Source organism: Maylandia zebra, linkage group LG14 (assembly GCF_041146795.1).
Source record: "Maylandia zebra isolate NMK-2024a linkage group LG14, Mzebra_GT3a, whole genome shotgun sequence".
In the NCBI taxonomy this organism is placed as follows: Eukaryota; Metazoa; Chordata; class Actinopteri; order Cichliformes; family Cichlidae; genus Maylandia; species Maylandia zebra.
In genome coordinates, this window is record NC_135180.1 from 34335632 (window position 1) to 34356502 (window position 20871).

Genomic DNA, 20871 nt, shown 5'->3' on the forward strand with positions numbered 1-20871 from the left:
GCTTGGGCTCGTTGCCTGAAATGGTATCTCTCGGCGACAACATTGACTTTAGGATGAAAGTACGTTTCCAAAGCCTTTACGGATCCCTCGTAATCATCCGTAGCGAGTGATAAGGCGCTGTAGATTCGTTGTCCTTCCATTCCCAAGCAGTGAATGAGCAGGGCCCTCTTCCTCTCTGTAGCAAAGTCATTACCCCCGATCGCCAGCAAGTAGTTATCGAACAACTTTTTCCACGCAGCAAATGGAATTTTTGGTTCGCCCGGGCAATCCAGGAACACAGCCGGGGGTTGCAAAGAGAGCAGAGCCATAACTTAATCACCACTACTCTCGTCGCCACTTGTTGTGTGGTGTTAGTTCGCAGGCATTACACACACATGCAGGTAGGAACAGAGGATTACCGGAGATGACTCCTTTCTTTATTTTTCTTTTTTCTTCTTCAAAACCACAACCAGAACAACATACTCACTAGCGCCCTCTAGCGCTTCTGGTAAATGCATCTACAGAACAAATGTAATAGTATGTGTGGACACAACAGGTCCCAACTCTCTTATTGGGCCAAGTGCAGCATCTTTGGCTAATGCTGTCAAATCGCTCCCTGAATATCCTGCAGTCACTTTTGCAAGACAGGACAGTTCGTTTTGGCTCAGTGGACTCCCGTGCGTTCCCAAAAGATTTTTCAGCAGCGTAAATCTTGTCTAAAGGTCACATATACTCTTTTTGCAAAGTGCCTTAATATTGCTTCATCGAGCTCCTGGGGCCTGTTAGTTGCTCCCATTACAAGTACCCTGTCATCCCTTCCTGACTGCAACCCGTCAAACTCAATGAGGAACTCAGTTTTTAAACGGCGAGAGGCGTCGTGCTCCCCCTCCCTCCTTTCACAGAGCAAGCCGTCCACTTCATCGATGAAGATTACTGAGGGCTGTAACTCTCTCGCAACTGCAAAGAGTGCTCGTACGAGCTTCTCGCCTTCTCCCACATATTTGGAGGTCAAACTAGCAGCACTGATGTTGAAGAATGTTGCATTAGACTCTGCAGCAACTGCTTTGGCGAGCATGGTCTTCCCATTTCCTGGTGGGCCAAATAAAAGCAAGCCACGTGCAGGAGCTCTCAGACCAGTAAAGAGATCAGGTCTTAAGGCAGGAAGGATGACAATTTCTTGAAGTGCTTGCTTTGCCAGATCCTGCCCTGCGATGTCATCAAATGACACAGTCGCTCCACTGTATACAATTTCATTCATAATTAAGCTGGCCAGTTTACTGTCCACATTCTTTTTCATATCCCTCTTCGGGGGCTGTTTCACAGCTGCCGGTCTTCCATTCTGAGTTTTTCCCACCCGAGCGGTTTTCTTTGCATCAGTTATTCCTAATGGAGGTCTTACAGAAGTGGAGGGTCTGATGGTGGTGGAAACACCTGCGGGTTGACTTTTAGGAACTGACTTTGGCTGTGAAGGAGCATGATGTGATGTCCCTTGGGGGTCATTTCTCCTTTTAGAGGCTAGTGTCGTCTCTAAAAGGGTAAGCTTGTCTTTTGCCATGGTGAGTTTGGTGACCATTTTATCCTGAAGTCTCTCTGCTCGGTCATACTGCTCTCCAGCTTGCCCAGTGAGCTCTATTGCAATACCCCTTTCAAGCTCAGAAATCCCTTTCTTGTACCACTGCACAGCCTCCTTCTTCTCACCTGTGTCGTCCTCGTCGATCTTCAGTGCCTTGAATATATACTCAAGCGCCTGCTTGTGGATGTTTTTTATAACTTCAGCGCTGTCTTTGGGCTTACTTGCGTTTGTTTTGGTCGACATTTCTCTTGCGCGACTTCCCCCCTGTTCTCAGTCATAACACAGTAAACTAGTCATAAACGAAAACGTTTAGGCTATATATCGCATTTAAAGGTCTTTCTTTGGGACAACATCACAGAACACAGAAACATCACAGGGCTTTGGAGCGTGATGTTACAGGAGGCGGGCCACGGCCCCCGCCGCCATCACAGTAGGCCAGACAAAGGATACAGCTTCAGCTATGGTACGTGTTGTGTAGTCGGTTGCAACGTTAGAGCTCACGATCGTGAAGGCAAGAAACTGGATTAATCTTTTAATCGTTTTCCATCCTGGCGGCAACGTGAGGGATCCCATGTATCCCATATCACCAAACAAAGACGCCAGGCATGGATTGCAGACGAGCGGATATCGAGTTCCGTGCAATCCCCAGCTTTTTGTTGGTTTGCTCGCGGCATTTTCTCTCCGGTGAGTTCTAAATTAATTCATATCACTATCCGATTGTTCAGTCTGATGTCACTAGCCGTGTCTGGGCCTAAACTCTGCTGCAGGTCCATATATCAAATGATCACTGTGGCATTACTGAGAGTTAAAACACTGTCTTAAGTCTTTCATCTTTAATAAAATTATCAGCGTTCTGCTCTACCAGGTGTAACAACTGAGTTTAACATCCAGGCATCCATGAAAATGGAATTTATGACATTTAACGGAGTTAGAAGTTAGCAGCAAGTTAGCTCGCTAGCTTCTATCTAAATACAATATAGCATGTCCTGACTGCGGGGTTTTGGAAACAAATTAAAACGTACAGCTTTCTTATCACTTCCAACATAAATGAAGACAGAAAACTAAACAGCAGTGATGTTTGTAGGGTTACTGAAGTTGGGCTAGCTGGTATATAATGATGTGCTACGTGACCGCTAGCGACACAACTATGTTAGCATAATATAAACACGCTAACTTTTTTTCCACTCGATAAAAGTTAACGTGAGTGTTCTCGGTGGTCAGGAACAAATGGAATCGCATGGCAGGATGCTGTAAAGGGACCAAACTAAAAGGCTTTTAGTGGGTTTTTTCATAGATAACGAGATAAAACATGCTAATGTGTGATGCTGCAGAACCACGTCATGTCGACTGAGTAGCTTTTGATTTGGCATTATTGCAGGCAACCCAGCATATGAAATGGATGTAACAAATCCAGACTGGGCACCAACACTGCACATGGGGCACGACGACAAACCTGTGTCAGACTCGGACCGGCACGCAAGGCGTATGCAACGGAAGCGAAAAAGAGCACCCATTGCAGGTAAACACCCCCCCTCTGAAAACATACTAAATTGCTCTTATGGTACACTAATCTACGGAGCCCCGCAGGGAACATGGGAGAAAAAAAAATTAAGACGGACTTTTGCGAGATCTCGCAAAACAAACTCGGGATCTCGCAAAACTTTTAGCCTCATTCTTCGGACGCCGGCTCGAAGCCAACCGGGAGGTCGAGGCACGATGTGCCGGGAAAGCGGTGTTCCACCCGGCTGTAGTAGGTCTCGACCTCCCGTTAGCTTCGAGCTAACGGGAAGAATGCGGCTAAAACTTACAAAAGACCATCTATACACAGTTGTTATCACCAGCTTTGATTCCTATCCCCAGGGCTAGTTTAATCGCCAGGGTTCAGTTCACCAACACTATTAACAGACCAGATCTCCACATTGAAGCACGAGCAGGCTTCAGTTCAGCTGACTGAGCCAACAGGCCCTTTCAGAAGCGACTGGAGTAGAAGGCTATAACAACCCACAACAGAAAACAAAATGTCAAGTTCAAACTTACATGAAATACACTGCACTAAAATTAGATGTTAAAACATTTATACACAGTGTTAACTGTATATGCTTTGGAGTATAACCAACATTTACCTTTACATAATATTCATAACCCAGAAATAAAGTAAACAGAGCAGAGCACAGAGGTTCGTTTTGCGTCCCTGTACCGTATGTCTGTCTTCACTGATCCACAAAGTGCCCTTTAGTTGTTTTCCTTGACTATATGGTTTAAAAACATCAAAATAGACTAAACAACTAGTCTAAAACTAAGAGACACAGGATAAAGTTGGTGTGAAGGTTTCAGTCTGTGAATGAATCTAAGCACCATCACCTTAACTTTAAATTCATCTCTGTTACCTTCTTTGTGACTGAACTCTGACCGTGAGCACCACAGCCACTGCGCACCAATCACACGCACTTTAAATCCATCACAGTAAACCAGTTAGTTTACCTCAGTTTGTTTTGCAGCACATTTCACAACATGCAAAAGCATAATGTGCCATGTACAGACTCAAAATCTGATTTAAAAACATGAGGACTGACCTGTAAGCTTTACATTTACAGTTTATCACATACCACTGAGCACTTCTTACCTGTAATTCTAAGCCCTCTTCTTCCTTTTCTGGTTTAAAACATCAAATTAGACTAAACAACTAGTCTAAAACCAAGAGACACTTAAATATTAAGTTAAACCTCTGGGGTCGCCGGACGCGCCGGCGCGTCAAAATCACATGACCAATTTAAGACGACACAGCTACAAGATGCAGCGATTCAGAGGCTGTATCCCAATTCAGGGCCTGCAGCCTTAAAGGCCATTTTAAGGCCGATTACGTCACAGCGACACGACGAAGGCCTAAAAATAAATGTTTGTTTCAGTTCTATGAAGCTTTGAGTATTTTGGATTAGTAGCACTGCTGTGTTTGTTGCATCATATTGCTGTAATTGTTTATATGCTTTATATATTCTGAGGTAAGTTGATCTATAGTGTTACATCATATTCTATAAGGATGTTATGTGTTTGTGTACTTTCTGCCCAGTTTGACCCATTTAGCAGAAGTCAGCTTGGTTCCACTTGCCTCTTACCCGTGATTTCAGTGGAAATTTCAAATTCAGGATCTGACACACACTGATTCATGTCCTACACAGTTCTTGCAAGTTCATAGAAATTTCTGTTCAATTAGAACCAAATATTTGAGTTGATGGTTGAAATTGTTGTTTTGTTGTTGTTTTAATATCGGTCTAGCTGCACGCAGCACGCAATTGAACCACATATTTTAGAAGCCAAAGGTTCAAAATAGTTGGGAGCACCTTCACTTAATTATAACAGTGGCTCTGTTAGGAAAACAGTTCTGTATACCGATACTAAATTGCGTTAAAAAGGGCGACTTGTGGTATTCTCATACTAGACACTAGATAGCTGCTACTACAGTCACACACATATACTGTTGCCTCAGTAGTCAGAGTGGCACAAAGAAAAAGTTTGTGAAATCTTTAGAGTTGGCAAAACTTCTGTTTTACTTATTTAAAATAATAGTGCAATATATACATGCAGTAATTACTCTGCAGTAATTACTAGAGATGGACCGATCCGATATTACGTATCGGTATCGGTCCGATACTGACCTAAATTACTGGATCGGATATCGGAGAAAAATAAAAAATGTAATCCGATCCATTAAATATCACGAAAGCACCTCGCAAAACTTGCAACACGCCGTAACTCACCTCAGAACGTTAGCACGTCGGAGCAGTATGCATCACGTGATAGAGCGGCTGTGGCATGCGGGACCTGTCGGTGGTCTGGATAGCATTTGGAGCTTCGCTAGCAACCCGGCATTTCATCTCCCATAAAGTTATCCCCGAGAGAAGTAAAGCAAGTGTGTAAGTCCATCTCTGAATGTTTGTAAAGCATTCCTGCGTTAAGCTTAACAAGCGACTGCCTCTTCTTGCTGTTACTTCAATCATGAAACTGCTTAACGATCAGCTGATCGGCTTTTCTGTCGCGAGTCCGTCTCTCTTGTTTGTTTTTGGCCCACTTTGCACCAGAAAGAGGAAACCAGCGGCTGAACAACAGCAGCACGTTTAAGCTTGATAAGCTGTTGTTAGAATGTATTTAATATTACTTTCTACACCAGGATCTTTTTCTACGTAGCTGACGCTGGTAACTGTGCAGGGGCGGATCTTGCAAAGTTTAGCCAGGGGGGCTGATAGGGCATGAACAGGGAAAAGGGGGCACAAAGACATACTTTTCTTTCTTATTCTCATTTAAAATGTCTAGCTTTTAATAAATAATTATCTGACACCCAAAGTTTTAATTTGATGTAAAATGAATAGAAGTCAATTACTGTATATAGAGATACGTGGAAGCAATTACATTACATTTTAATATTCTTATGATAACTTTTATTTTATTTTAATTTATTTACATTGATCGGTAGAGAGTTAATACCATACAGCTTATGACAAAATTTGATCCGAAGTGATTGATGGCCCTAATCACGACCTTTTGACCTCCCCCCCTCCCCCCCGGAAGTGTGTAATGAGCGTGACGAATCGCATCCGGAGAAGGGGGGTGGGAAACCCCCCGCGTGTCGAATTGCATCCTGAGAAGGGGGGGTGAACCCCGGAAGCGCGCCATCTGTTGCTAACCGTGTCGAATTGCATCCTGAGAAGGGAGGGGGGAAACCTCCGGAAGCGCGTCATCTGTTGTTGGAAAAAAAGTTTTTAGAGGGAGGGGGAAACCTCCGGAAGCGCGCCATCTGTTGGAGGGGAATAAAAAAGCAGAGAGGTGGAGTCCGTCACAATTTCTAAGGCACAGACACAAGATGGATTTCCTTCTGCAGCCCAGCAGCGTTCCTGTGTCCGATGAGATCTGCTCTCCCAAAGAAGAAGGCTTTGAATATGACATATTCAAATACAGCATATTTACTATGGAAGGCCTCGATCCGGACCTTATGACCCTACCGGAAATACTCCGGAAGTGTCTAGTCATTTTCAGACCTGATGCGTCATGTTCCCTAAGCACAGCGGTGATGCAGCAGATGATTCTGTGATGTATAGAGAGACAGAGCGGATGTAATTTTACTTTCTTAAGCTGCACCGGCGTTTGTAATGGAAATAAAGAGTGACTTCCTGTAGAGATTTCAATAGTATTTTATTTTCCTATAATACAGACGCTGTAAAAAAACCTTTAAGATACACCATAGCTTGTGATGAAAAGAAGAACTTTCTATCCGCTTGTAACCTACAGGCTGCCTATGTGTAAAAAACGAATAACTATCCCTTAGTGAATACTACTTTTCCTTTTGAGAGACTGAAAAACAAACCATAATTGCAGCGACAGGCGATCTTGTTTCACACACACACACACACACACACACACACACACACACACACACACACACACACACACACACACACACACACCCCGCGGGCCAAGGAGGAGTTTTTTTCTTCAATACTTTAACAATAAGTTTTCTCAATAGATAGAAAATGATGACGCTGAGGAGTCAACATCCGATATTATCATTGCTTGTAACCCGGTAAATAATTTCGTACATCTCCCCATAAAACAAGTCTTAGTGGAAAAAAGCTCATATTCGAATAAGTTTATTCCCCTCTGTGGGAAAGAGTCAACCATGAGGCGAGTTTTGTCAACAGCAAGAACAAGGTCAGACAACTGTTGCCCATTTGGTAAAACAAATACCCGTCTCAAAGTCATATTTTACCGTTGCAGAATGTGGAAAACAGACGGCGTTCGCAAGAAGGCAATCAAAAAAAAAAAAACCCTCTCTAACTATTGGTATTGTCAAGAGAAAGATGCGAAAAACAGATGCTTCGCTAGACTAGGATAAAATGAGAGAAGAAACGGGAGGGGAGTCGATATCTGCTCAGCCCCTACTGTGACAGTTCTACCAATCGCGAGGAAGAATCCGTGAATATTATGTCAGCATTCCGTTCAAACAACGCCGCCGATCACACACACACACACACACACACACACACACACACACACCGCGGGTCAAGGAGGAGTGAGACGGCAGAATAGTTTTTTTCTTCATTACTTTTACAATGGGATTTCTCAATAGATAGAAAATGATGACGCTGAGGAGTCAACATCCGATATTATCATTGCTTGTAACCCGGTAAATAATTTCGTACATCTCCCCATAAAACAAGTCTTAGTGGAAAAAAGCTCATATTCGAATAAGTTTATTCCCCTCTGTGGGAAAGAGTTTTTTTCTCAGAGTCAAGTTTTGTCAACAGCAATTGTCCATTTGGTAAAACAAATATCCGCCTCTAAGTCGTATTTTACCGTTGCAGAATGTGGAAAACAGACAGCCCTCACAGGAGGCACCATAGTTAAAATATTTAAATTTCAACTAAATTTGTAGTAATGATCGGATTTCCTCACTTATCTACACCACACTCCTTGTCCTTGATTTCTTATCGTTTCTTATCGTTCCTCTGTCCCTTAATAGAAACCACATATATAGAAACTATCCTCCCTTTCAGTTGTCTTTTGCACTTCCATATCGCAAAGCAGTTACTGTAGGTTATTTTCTGCTTATGCATTAATGTAATTAATTAACTTATTTATCCTTAAGTAAGGTAATGACTTGAGTTCTAATGCTTTTTGTCTCTTGAGTTAGCTGTCAATGTGGGATTTTTTTTTCCCCTTTTGTCCAGTTAAAGCTGCCTTTCATTCTTCAACACAGCTTAAACTCTAATAGGTAAGCTTTCTTGTAATTTCTTAGTTCTGCAGGCTTCTTGAAAGACATCCGAGACTCTTCTTTGGATGCTGGCTGCCTTTTGTTTTGTTTTCTGTCAAGATGATCCCACACTGCTTCGATTATCTTGAGGTTCGAACCCTGGAGAGATCAATCCATGACTGATGCGTTGTTTCATCCAGGCATACTTTGACTACATTGGCAGTATGTTTGCGATCATTGTCGTACTGAAAAATGAAGTTGAAGCCAATCAGACACTACGTGGTATTACATGGTCGATCAAAATCTGGTGGAACTTTTCTACATTCATAATTTGATTAATTTGGATAAGAGCTCCAACAACACTGGCTGAAATCCAGCCTCAAAGCACGGTAGAGTATCCACGCTGTGTTAAAGACGGCTATAGACATTCACTGTTGTATCTCTCTTCGGACCTCTTCCATGCATATTTCAAATTTGGATTCATTACTCCATAAGACATATTACAGCTGATTTCTTTTTCCAGTCAATTTCTTGTGTAATTTGGCACACCTCAGCCTTATTTTTCTCTGTTCTCCTTCCTTAAGAATGGCTTATTAACAGCCACCCTTCCAACTCAGATAACTTTTGATGAGGTTTCATGAAATGTTTACAGCACTTGAGTTACTCGCCACGGCCATCCTAAATGCTAAAAACACTAAACTTTAATTCTAAATTACGTAATTAACGTTAACCAGAAAAAACAAGCCAAAGTCGAAATGTTGCTGAGCTGACCTGTGGTATGCTATGTCTTCTAAAGCACGTATAATGTAAACAGAACTGGTCTTTGCACAGAAGCCTGTGGAGCTTCATAATTAACCTCAGTGTGTGAAGAGGACTCTCCATTTAATAATAGCTGTAATAAAATGTTCTGGCCGACGGTGTTAAACGCTGCACTTGGGTCTAGCAGGGAAGATTTCAACTTTTCAATACGAATGAAGGCTGCAAACTGATTAGATTAATGTCTGATGATCTTTTCCGTGCTTCTTCAAGTTTGTAACACCAAACATATTAAAGGATGATGTAAGGCTCACAGGAAGAGTTTAATTAGACACACATTTACTATTTTTCTTTATACTCTTTCTTTCTTGACATGTTTAATATGATTACTATCAGAGGAGAAAATGAACCTTGTGTAGTCTAAAAACTTTTTTATTTAATCAAACTGTAATGTTGTTGAACTCTGACGGACGTGTCTTTTAATCTTGTCAACAAATCCTTAATCATCTAAATCTGCCATTTATCATCTTGTAAAATGTTCCCTCTGCTTCTGTTGCACATCTCCCCCCGACACTCTCTGCTTCACCTGTCCTGTGCAGGTGGTCCAACCCCTGCCTGCCTCCTTAAACTGGGGTGTTTAAATCTCTTTACCTCTGTTGTGAACTTCACACAAAGTTTGTGGTAACAAAATCAAACTGACGAGGATCTCGTTTGAAAAACACACACACTCATGAGACAAAATAAAAACAGACTGCTCAAAGCAAAAGCAGAGCCCTCACAGCTGGTAGTACAAACACAGTGACAACATGCGTATTAGATACCCTCAGTGCCAAAAGCATAAATATGAAAAAAATGTGATCACCAAGAATATCCTAAAAATGGCATTGAGGTGCGTGTTACAGTAAAGAAAAAAAAAAGTAGCCAAATTTTCATCGGAAAATGTTGAATTTTAGTAAAAACAATGCTCTGTAGTTTGATACTGTCGTTACAGACAAAGCAGATGTTTAAAGCCTTTGGACGCACATTTGAAACGCACTCATTCTCCTTATCAGCTGGAAACATTAAAGCCGTAAAATGACTTTTTCAAACGGATAAAAACTATTGAACAGCAGCAATGTTGAGCCTGTTCCAAAATTTGAATGTACATGTGTTGAAGGTGCGGGTCTTGTTGAATTATTAAACATACTTTCTTTAATTTTTCGAGCCACAAAAACAACAACTTTTAATTTTCTTCTGCTTGAGTATCGGCCTCGGGTAGCTCTACTTATCATTGCTCAGTCAGTTGTCTGTTTGTGCTACTTTTTTTTCAAGGAGCAGCGGATTATTGGTAAGGGTGACTTTATGTGTTTAGTTACTTAAGTGGAAGTACTGTGGAAAGTTTTACCTTACATACATAGATCTACCAGTACAGCTTCTGAGGTATCTGTTTACAAAATGTTATAATCTATTCAAAGGTTCTTTGCAATTTTACATTGATAAACATTATCCTTAACACATTTGGCCCACATAAAGTACTATGGCCATCACACGGTCATTTAGAATTGTTTAAATAACTCGTGTCTTAAGTCCTTCCATCAAACAGAAAATTAAAAAAAAAAAAAAACATGGTTCACTTTTACATCACAAAATGTTAGAAATATAAGCCGTTCATAACAAACTGAAAGGCTGGGAGTTTAAATTGCAAACCGATGGAAGCAGAAGTAGAAGACTATAATGTCTCAGAGCACACGGTGTCTATTAATGTGTAGACATGTATAAATAAGAGCTTAATAAAGATGCTTAATTTCTTAAGAAATAAACAGGTGGAGTGATCTTTATCAAAAGTGGATGTTGCATCTGTGGCTAAACCACTGTACCCAAAAAAAACTTTAAAAATCTAGTGTGTGTGAGGCTGTGTAAGTAAAGCTTGCCCTTCACACCCGCGTGTAATAAACCATTTGTTGGGGGTTGTGGATTTGGCACCTCAGCATTGTGAAAGTGGGGAAACATGTTTCTGGCTGTGCATAAGATTCCTCCTTACAACTTAGAATCTCAGTTCTAAATGAAATTCAGATGTTTTTTTAAGTATGGCTAATGTATTATTTGACTTCTAAGGCACACACACACACACACACACACACACACACAAGAACAACACAGAGAAGAAGAAGAGGGGGTTGTTTTACTACACATCATAAAAACGCAATCATTCATCTTCCAACTGTATCTTTCTGTTCTGTCTTTAGAATCATAGGTTGTTTACTGAGCCGTACTTTGGGAGTCATACTGTTGTGATACTGGGGAGAAAAGGGTAAGGTTTGATAGACTAAACCCTTACACACACACACACATAACTTGAAAAACCTAAAGAGTGTGTGAGACTGCTAGCTGTGTTGTTCAGCATTAAACTCATCTACAAATGTGTTAGTAAAGAGCGACTTGTACTTCTGTCCCATTAAGCAACGGTTTAACAAATTTCACTGCAAACTATAAAAGGAATCTGGATTTATATAGAACATAGTAGTGATGGATTAAGTGCAGGAAACACTAGTATAAGGTGTCTATTGAACAAATCTCCTTCAGCGTTCGAAATGACCAAAGTGAGGCCTACAGGCGTTTCTCTCGATTGGTTGTGTTCAGGGAAAAAGCAGCTAAATACACTGAGACTGCTCCACATTGTTAGCGAGTTAACTCTGGATATCTGTAGGTTTTGTCAAACTTGGAGTGAACAAAAGCAGAAAAACAGTAAAAGATGCAGACGGTGAAAGTCTGGTTTATTTCATGAACACAATGAAACATTTTACAGTCCACAGAGCAAAGTAGCATACATGATAAATAGATACACATAACATGAGAAGTAAAACTCGTCGTCTTACCACATGTTATATTCTGTAAACTTAAAATAACCACAGAAATTAGAGTTTAGTGTTTTAAGTCATCTATTAAAAAACATGAGTCAACATTACTGAAGTGACGCTTTAACGATGCGTCTTATCACCGTGTTTATGATGATAAAACATGTTCTCTCGTTAGTAGATGTCAGCGCTGTCACTTGTCATGAAAATGTCCAGAGCCAGGGTTCCGCTTTAATCACCATTGATCATTAATAGGGTCACAAAAGATTTGTCACATTATCCCCATAAACAAAATGCTTTTATAGAAATCATTGTGATACAAATATTTAGATTCTTGATTCACAATGTGCACGAACTCAAAATCTTTAGAGGTTCATATTTATAAAGTATCGCAAATAATACATTTATACCATTGTATGAGCTACACTTCTTGTAAAAAACTGATTGAAAAAAGCTCCTGGTGCCAAATCCACAACCCCCAACAAATGGTTTATTACACGCGGGTGTGAAGGGCAAGCTTTACTTACACAGCCTCACACACACTAGATTTTTAAAGTTTTTTTTGGGTACAGTGGTTTAGCCACAGATGCAACATCCACTTTTGATAAAGATCACTCCACCTGTTTATTTCTTAAGAAATTAAGCATCTTTATTAAGCTCTTATTTATACATGTCTACACATTAATAGACACCGTGTGCTCTGAGACATTATAGTCTTCTACTTCTGCTTCCATCGGTTTGCAATTTAAACTCCCAGCCTTTCAGTTTGTTATGAACGGCTTATATTTCTAACATTTTGTGATGTAAAAGTGAACCATGTTTTTTTTTTTTTTTAATTTTCTGTTTGATGGAAGGACTTAAGACACGAGTTATTTAAACAATTCTAAATGACCGTGTGATGGCCATAGTACTTTATGTGGGCCAAATGTGTTAAGGATAATGTTTATCAATGTAAAATTGCAAAGAACCTTTGAATAGATTATAACATTTTGTAAACAGATACCTCAGAAGCTGTACTGGTAGATCTATGTATGTAAGGTAAAACTTTCCACAGTACTTCCACTTAAGTAACTAAACACATAAAGTCACCCTTACCAATAATCCGCTGCTCCTTGAAAAAAAAGTAGCACAAACAGACAACTGACTGAGCAATGATAAGTAGAGCTACCCGAGGCCGATACTCAAGCAGAAGAAAATTAAAAGTTGTTGTTTTTGTGGCTCGAAAAATTAAAGAAAGTATGTTTAATAATTCAACAAGACCCGCACCTTCAACACATGTACATTCAAATTTTGGAACAGGCTCAACATTGCTGCTGTTCAATAGTTTTTATCCGTTTGAAAAAGTCATTTTACGGCTTTAATGTTTCCAGCTGATAAGGAGAATGAGTGCGTTTCAAATGTGCGTCCAAAGGCTTTAAACATCTGCTTTGTCTGTAACGACAGTATCAAACTACAGAGCATTGTTTTTACTAAAATTCAACATTTTCCGATGAAAATTTGGCTACTTTTTTTTTTCTTTACTGTAACACGCACCTCAATGCCATTTTTAGGATATTCTTGGTGATCACATTTTTTTCATATTTATGCTTTTGGCACTGAGGGTATCTAATACGCATGTTGTCACTGTGTTTGTACTACCAGCTGTGAGGGCTCTGCTTTTGCTTTGAGCAGTCTGTTTTTATTTTGTCTCATGAGTGTGTGTGTTTTTCAAACGAGATCCTCGTCAGTTTGATTTTGTTACCACAAACTTTGTGTGAAGTTCACAACAGAGGTAAAGAGATTTAAACACCCCAGTTTAAGGAGGCAGGCAGGGGTTGGACCACCTGCACAGGACAGGTGAAGCAGAGAGTGTCGGGGGGAGATGTGCAACAGAAGCAGAGGGAACATTTTACAAGATGATAAATGGCAGATTTAGATGATTAAGGATTTGTTGACAAGATTAAAAGACACGTCCGTCAGAGTTCAACAACATTACAGTTTGATTAAATAAAAAAGTTTTTAGACTACACAAGGTTCATTTTCTCCTCTGATAGTAATCATATTAAACATGTCAAGAAAGAAAGAGTATAAAGAAAAATAGTAAATGTGTGTCTAATTAAACTCTTCCTGTGAGCCTTACATCATCCTTTAATATGTTTGGTGTTACAAACTTGAAGAAGCACGGAAAAGATCATCAGACATTAATCTAATCAGTTTGCAGCCTTCATTCGTATTGAAAAGTTGAAATCTTCCCTGCTAGACCCAAGTGCAGCGTTTAACACCGTCGGCCAGAACATTTTATTACAGCTATTATTAAATGGAGAGTCCTCTTCACACACTGAGGTTAATTATGAAGCTCCACAGGCTTCTGTGCAAAGACCAGTTCTGTTTACATTATACGTGCTTTAGAAGACATAGCATACCACAGGTCAGCTCAGCAACATTTCGACTTTGGCTTGTTTTTTCTGGTTAACGTTAATTACGTAATTTAGAATTAAAGTTTAGTGTTTTTAGCATTTAGGATGGCCGTGGCGAGTAACTCAAGTGCTGTAAACATTTCATGAAACCTCATCAAAAGTTATCTGAGTTGGAAGGGTGGCTGTTAATAAGCCATTCTTAAGGAAGGAGAACAGAGAAAAATAAGGCTGAGGTGTGCCAAATTACACAAGAAATTGACTGGAAAAAGAAATCAGCTGTAATATGTCTTATGGAGTAATGAATCCAAATTTGAAATATGCATGGAAGAGGTCCGAAGAGAGATACAACAGTGAATGTCTATAGCCGTCTTTAACACAGCGTGGATACTCTACCGTGCTTTGAGGCTGGATTTCAGCCAGTGTTGTTGGAGCTCTTATCCAAATTAATCAAATTATGAATGTAGAAAAGTTCCACCAGATTTTGATCGACCATGTAATACCACGTAGTGTCTGATTGGCTTCAACTTCATTTTTCAGTACGACAATGATCGCAAACATACTGCCAATGTAGTCAAAGTATGCCTGGATGAAACAACGCATCAGTCATGGATTGATCTCTCCAGGGTTCGAACCTCAAGATAATCGAAGCAGTGTGGGATCATCTTGACAGAAAACAAAACAAAAAGCAGCCAGCATCCAAAGAAGAGTCTCGGATGTCTTTCAAGAAGCCTGCAGAACTAAGAAATTACAAGAAAGCTTACCTATTAGAGTTTAAGCTGTGTTGAAGAATGAAAGGCAGCTTTAACTGGACAAAAGGGGAAAAAAAAATCCCACATTGACAGCTAACTCAAGAGACAAAAAGCATTAGAACTCAAGTCATTACCTTACTTAAGGATAAATAAGTTAATTAATTACATTAATGCATAAGCAGAAAATAACCTACAGTAACTGCTTTGCGATATGGAAGTGCAAAAGACAACTGAAAGGGAGGATAGTTTCTATATATGTGGTTTCTATTAAGGGACAGAGGAACGATAAGAAACGATAAGAAATCAAGGACAAGGAGTGTGGTGTAGATAAGTGAGGAAATCCGATCATTACTACAAATTTAGTTGAAATTTAAATATTTTAACTATGGTGCCTCCTGTGAGGGCTGTCTGTTTTCCACATTCTGCAACGGTAAAATACGACTTAGAGGCGGATATTTGTTTTACCAAATGGACAATTGCTGTTGACAAAACTTGACTCTGAGAAAAAAACTCTTTCCCACAGAGGGGAATAAACTTATTCGAATATGAGCTTTTTTCCACTAAGACTTGTTTTATGGGGAGATGTACGAAATTATTTACCGGGTTACAAGCAATGATAATATCGGATGTTGACTCCTCAGCGTCATCATTTTCTATCTATTGAGAAATCCCATTGTAAAAGTAATGAAGAAAAAAACTATTCTGCCGTCTCACTCCTCCTTGACCCGCGGTGTGTGTGTGTGTGTGTGTGTGTGTGTGTGTGTGTGTGTGTGTGTGTGTGTGTGTGTGATCGGCGGCGTTGTTTGAATGGAATGCTGACATAATATTCACGGATTCTTCCTCGCGATTGGTAGAACTGTCACAGTAGGGGCTGAGCAGATATCGACTCCCCTCCCGTTTCTTCTCTCATTTTATCCTAGTCTAGCGAAGCATCTGTTTTTCGCATCTTTCTCTTGACAATACCAATAGTTAGAGAGGGTTGTTTTTTTTTTTGATTGCCTTCTTGCGAACGCCGTCTGTTTTCCACATTCTGCAACGGTAAAATATGACTTTGAGACGGGTATTTGTTTTACCAAATGGGCAACAGTTGTCTGACCTTGTTCTTGCTGTTGACAAAACTCGCCTCATGGTCGACTCTTTCCCACAGAGGGGAATAAACTTATTCGAATATGAGCTTTTTTCCACTAAGACTTGTTTTATGGGGAGATGTACGAAATTATTTACCGGGTTACAAGCAATGATAATATCGGATGTTGACTCCTCAGCGTCATCATTTTCTATCTATTGAGAAAACTTATTGTTAAAGTATTGAAGAAAAAAACTCCTCCTTGGCCCGCGGGGTGTGTGTGTGTGTGTGTGTGTGTGTGTGTGTGTGTGTGTGTGTGTGTGTGTGTGTGTGAAACAAGATCGCCTGTCGCTGCAATTATGGTTTGTTTTTCAGTCTCTCAAAAGGAAAAGTAGTATTCATTAAGGGATAGTTATTCGTTTTTTACACATAGGCAGCCTGTAGGTTACAAGCGGATAGAAAGTTCTTCTTTTCATCACAAGCTATGGTGTATCTTAAAGGTTTTTTTACAGCGTCTGTATTATAGGAAAATAAAATACTATTGAAATCTCTACAGGAAGTCACTCTTTATTTCCATTACAAACGCCGGTGCAGCTTAAGAAAGTAAAATTACATCCGCTCTGTCTCTCTATACATCACAGAATCATCTGCTGCATCACCGCTGTGCTTAGGGAACATGACGCATCAGGTCTGAAAATGACTAGACACTTCCGGAGTATTTCCGGTAGGGTCATAAGGTCCGGATCGAGGCCTTTCATAGTAAATATGCTGTATTTGAATATGTCATATTCAAAGCCTTCTTCTTTGGGAGAGCAGATCTCATCGGACACAGGAACGCTGCTGGGCTGCAGAAGGAAATCCATCTTGTGTCTGTGCCTTAGAAATTGTGACGGACTCCACCTCTCTGCTTTTTTATTCCCCTCCAATGGCGCGCTTCCGGAGGTTTCCCCCTCCCTCTAAAAACTTTTTTTCCCAACAACAGATGACGCGCTTCCGGAGGTTTCCCCCCTCCCTTCTCAGGATGCAATTCGACACGGTTAGCAACAGATGGCGCGCTTCCGGGGTTCACCCCCCCTTCTCAGGATGCAATTCGACACGCGGGGGGTTTCCCACCCCCCTTCTCCGGATGCGATTCGTCACGCTCATTACACACTTCCGGGGGGGAGGTCAAAAGGTCGTGATTAGGGCCATCAATCACTTCGGATCAAATTTTGTCATAAGCTGTATGGTATTAACTCTCTATCGGTATCTTACACCAAATACAAATAAAATATATGTTACCTTGTGAATTTAAATTCTCATCTAGTAAGTATTGGCAAATTTAACTTAAATAATCCTCTGGATATGTTAACAGTGTGTAGAATAAAAATAAATTTCCCAAGGAGCTTCTTGCAATTGCACACATTTTTTTGACAAAACAACTCACCTGCATCATTATATATACTGTAACAAAGGCAGGTTCAGGTTGAGTGGAGTCGGGTATGGTAGTAGGACCCCTAAGCCTTAGCCAGAGGTTTGATCTTCTTGGTCAGGCACCAGGTTGTCAGATACGTCTATATACAGTGGCTTGCAAAAGTATTCGGCCCCTTGAACTTTTCCACACTTTGTCGTATTACAGCCACAAACATGAATCAATTTTATTGGAATTCCACGTGAAAGACCAATACAAAGTGAGACGTGGAACGAAAATCATACATGATTCCAAACATTTTTTACAAATAAATAACTGCAAAGTGGGGTGTGCGTAATTATTCAGCCCCCTGAGTCAATACTTTGTAGAACCACCTTTTGCTGCAATTACAGCTGCCAGTCTTTTAGGGTTTGTCTCTACCAGCTTTGCACATCTAGAGACTGAAATTCTTGCCCATTCTTCTTTGCAAAACAGCTCCAGCTCAGTCAGATTAGATGGACAGCGTTTGTGAACAGCAGTTTTCAAATCTTGCCACAGACTCTTGATTGGATTTAGATCTGGACTTTGACTGGGCCATTCTAACACATGGATATATCTTGTTTTAACCCACTCCATTGTTGCCCTGGCTTTATGTTTAGGGTCGTTGTCCTGCTGGAAGGTGAACCTCTGCCCCAGTCTCAAGTCTTTTGCAGACTCCAAGAGGTTTTCTTCGAAGATTGCCCTGTATTTGGCTCCATCCATCTGCCCATCAACTCTGACCAGCTTCCCTGTCCTTGCTGAAGAGAAGCACCCCCAGAGCATGATGCTGGCACCCCCATATCTGACAGTGGGGATGGTGTGTTCAGTGTGATGTGCAGTGTTAGTTTTCCACCACACATAGCGTTTTGCATTTTGGCCAAAAATTTCCATTTTGGTCTCATCTGACCAGAGCACCTTCTTCCACATGTTTGCTGTGTCCTCCACATGGCTTGTGGCAAACTGCAAACGGGACTTCTTATGGTTTTCTGTTAACAATGGCTTTCTTCTTGCCACTCTTCCATAAAGGCCAACTTTGTGCAGTGCACGACTAATAGTTGTCCTATGGACAGATTCCCCCACCTGAGCTGTAGATCTCTGCAGCTCGTCCAGAGTCACCATGGGCCTCTTGGCTGCATTTCCGATCAGCGCTCTCCTTGTTCGGCCTGTGAATTTAGGTGGACGGCCTTGTCTTGATAGGTTTACAGTTGTACCATACTCCTTCCATTTCTGAATGATGGCTTGAACAGTGCTCCGTGGGATGTTCAAGTCTTGGGAAATCTTTTTGTAGCCTAAGCCTGCTTTAAATTTCTCAATAACTTTATCATCTATCTATCTATCTATCTATCTATCTATCTATCTATCTATCTATCTATCTATCTATCTATATTGTTCGTGTTTTGGAGTTTGTAATTGCTTTGTCTCTAGCTGCCACCTTAAATATTAAACTTTTATTTATTCACTCCACATAAAATTTAATAAATAAATTATAAAATTCAAAAACCAATTATTTACATTTCAGCTTTTAACTATTTAAATTTTCAGCTTTTTCCTTTTAAACAAATGTAAAGTGAAACAACATAAAACACTGCAAACCACAATACAATCAAATATAAATTAAAATATGCAAAACAAAATGAAGATGCACACTCTCTGTCATTTAGGCCTGGGATGATTTTTTGGGAGTGTTTTCCTGCTTGGAATTGCATAGGATTCACTGCATGAATAAACTTTCTGAATCCTTTATCATCCGCAACTGAAAATAGTTGTGGACGATTACTGTACCTTTCTAATGTGATCGTGTGTTGTCTCTTGTTGTCCCTGGCTCTCTTTCTCTCTCTTTCACTCTGTTCCTGTGCTACTGCGAGTGTAACTACCACCCCACCCCCCTCTGCCCAGCGCAAGCACAAGGCTCACGTGCGGAGTGAAGTGAAAAAAAGTGCGAGAAAGTCGGTGAGAGAAAGAAAAAAAAAACGTGTCGTTCACGTCAAAGAGCCAGCTCTAAGAGCCGTTTCGTTCGCGACCGACACATCACTACTGGTTTCCTCTTTCTGGCGCGGAGTGGGCGATAAACAAACAATAGAGAAAAGCCGATCATCGGTTTCATGATTGAAGTAGCAACAAGAGAGGGAGGGTCAATCATGACCAATTGGCCAATCCACCACCTTTCATTGTTTATACCGCCACAAAAAGAAACATAAAAACAAAAAATCTTTCCTGCTTGGCTCTGCGTCTTTCTCTAGTCTCGTCTAATTCTGGGCGATGCGATGGGCAAGGCCATGAGTACTCGGACTGTGCTTATTGAACGCAATATGGATAAGATCTTGGAGAAGCTCAAGACTCTGCAACAGGGAATCAATAGGTCTGGGGACCAGTGATGGACATTAGATCAGCTGCGAAATTGGATGCAGTTTGTTTGCACTAAACCTAACCCATCCATCCATCCATCCATCCATCCATCCATCCATCTTCATCCGCTTTATCCGGAGCCGGGTCGCGGGGGCAGCAGCCTAAGCAAAGAGGCCCAGACCTCCCTCTCCCCAGCCACCTCCTCCAGCTTATCCGGGGGAACACCAAGGCGTTCCCAGGCCAGCCGAGAGATATAATCTCTCCAGCGTGTCCTGGGTCTGCCCCGGGGCCTCCTCCCGGTGGGACATGCCTGGAACACCTCACCCAGGAGGCGCCCAGGGGGCATCCTTGTCAGATGCCCGAACCACCTCAGCTGGCTCCTTTCGATGTGGAGCAGCAGCTGCTCTACTCTGAGCCCCTCCCGGATGGCCGAACTTCTCACCCTATCTCTAAGGGAGAGGCCAGCCACCCTTCGGAGGAAGCTCATTTCCGCCGCTTGTATCCGCGATCTCGTTCTTTCGGTCACTACCCACAGCTCGTGGCCATAGGTGAGGGTAGGGACGTAGATCGACCGGTAAATTGAGAGCTTCGCTTTTACACTCAGCTCCCTCTTCACCACGACGGACCGGTGCAGCGTCCGCATTACTGCAGCTGCAGCCCCAATCCGTCTGTCGATCTCCGGCTCCCTTCTCCCATCACTCGCGAACAATACCCCGAGATACTTGAACTCCTCCACTTGGGGCAGGAACTCATCCCCGACCCGGAGTGGGCACTCCACCCTTTTCCGGCTGAGAACCATGGCCTCAGATTTGGAGGTGCTGATCCTCATTCCCGCTGCTTCACACTCGGCTGCGAACCGTTCCAGTGCGAGCTGGAGGCCCTCACCCGATGAAGCCAACAGAACCACATCATCTGCAAAAATCAGAGATGAGATTCTGACCCTAACCCAAACAACCATTATCTTCATGTGGCTGCCCGGGGCCAGCCAGAAGGCTCCAAGG

At 41.4% G+C, this 20871-nt stretch overlaps 1 pseudogene; it reads right to left on the reverse strand.

Annotated features, from left to right (window-relative positions):
• Positions 1–497: 497 nt before the first annotated feature.
• Positions 498–1795, reverse strand: LOC112435964 (spastin pseudogene; annotated as a pseudogene).
• Between the last annotated feature and the right edge of the window lie 19076 nt (positions 1796–20871).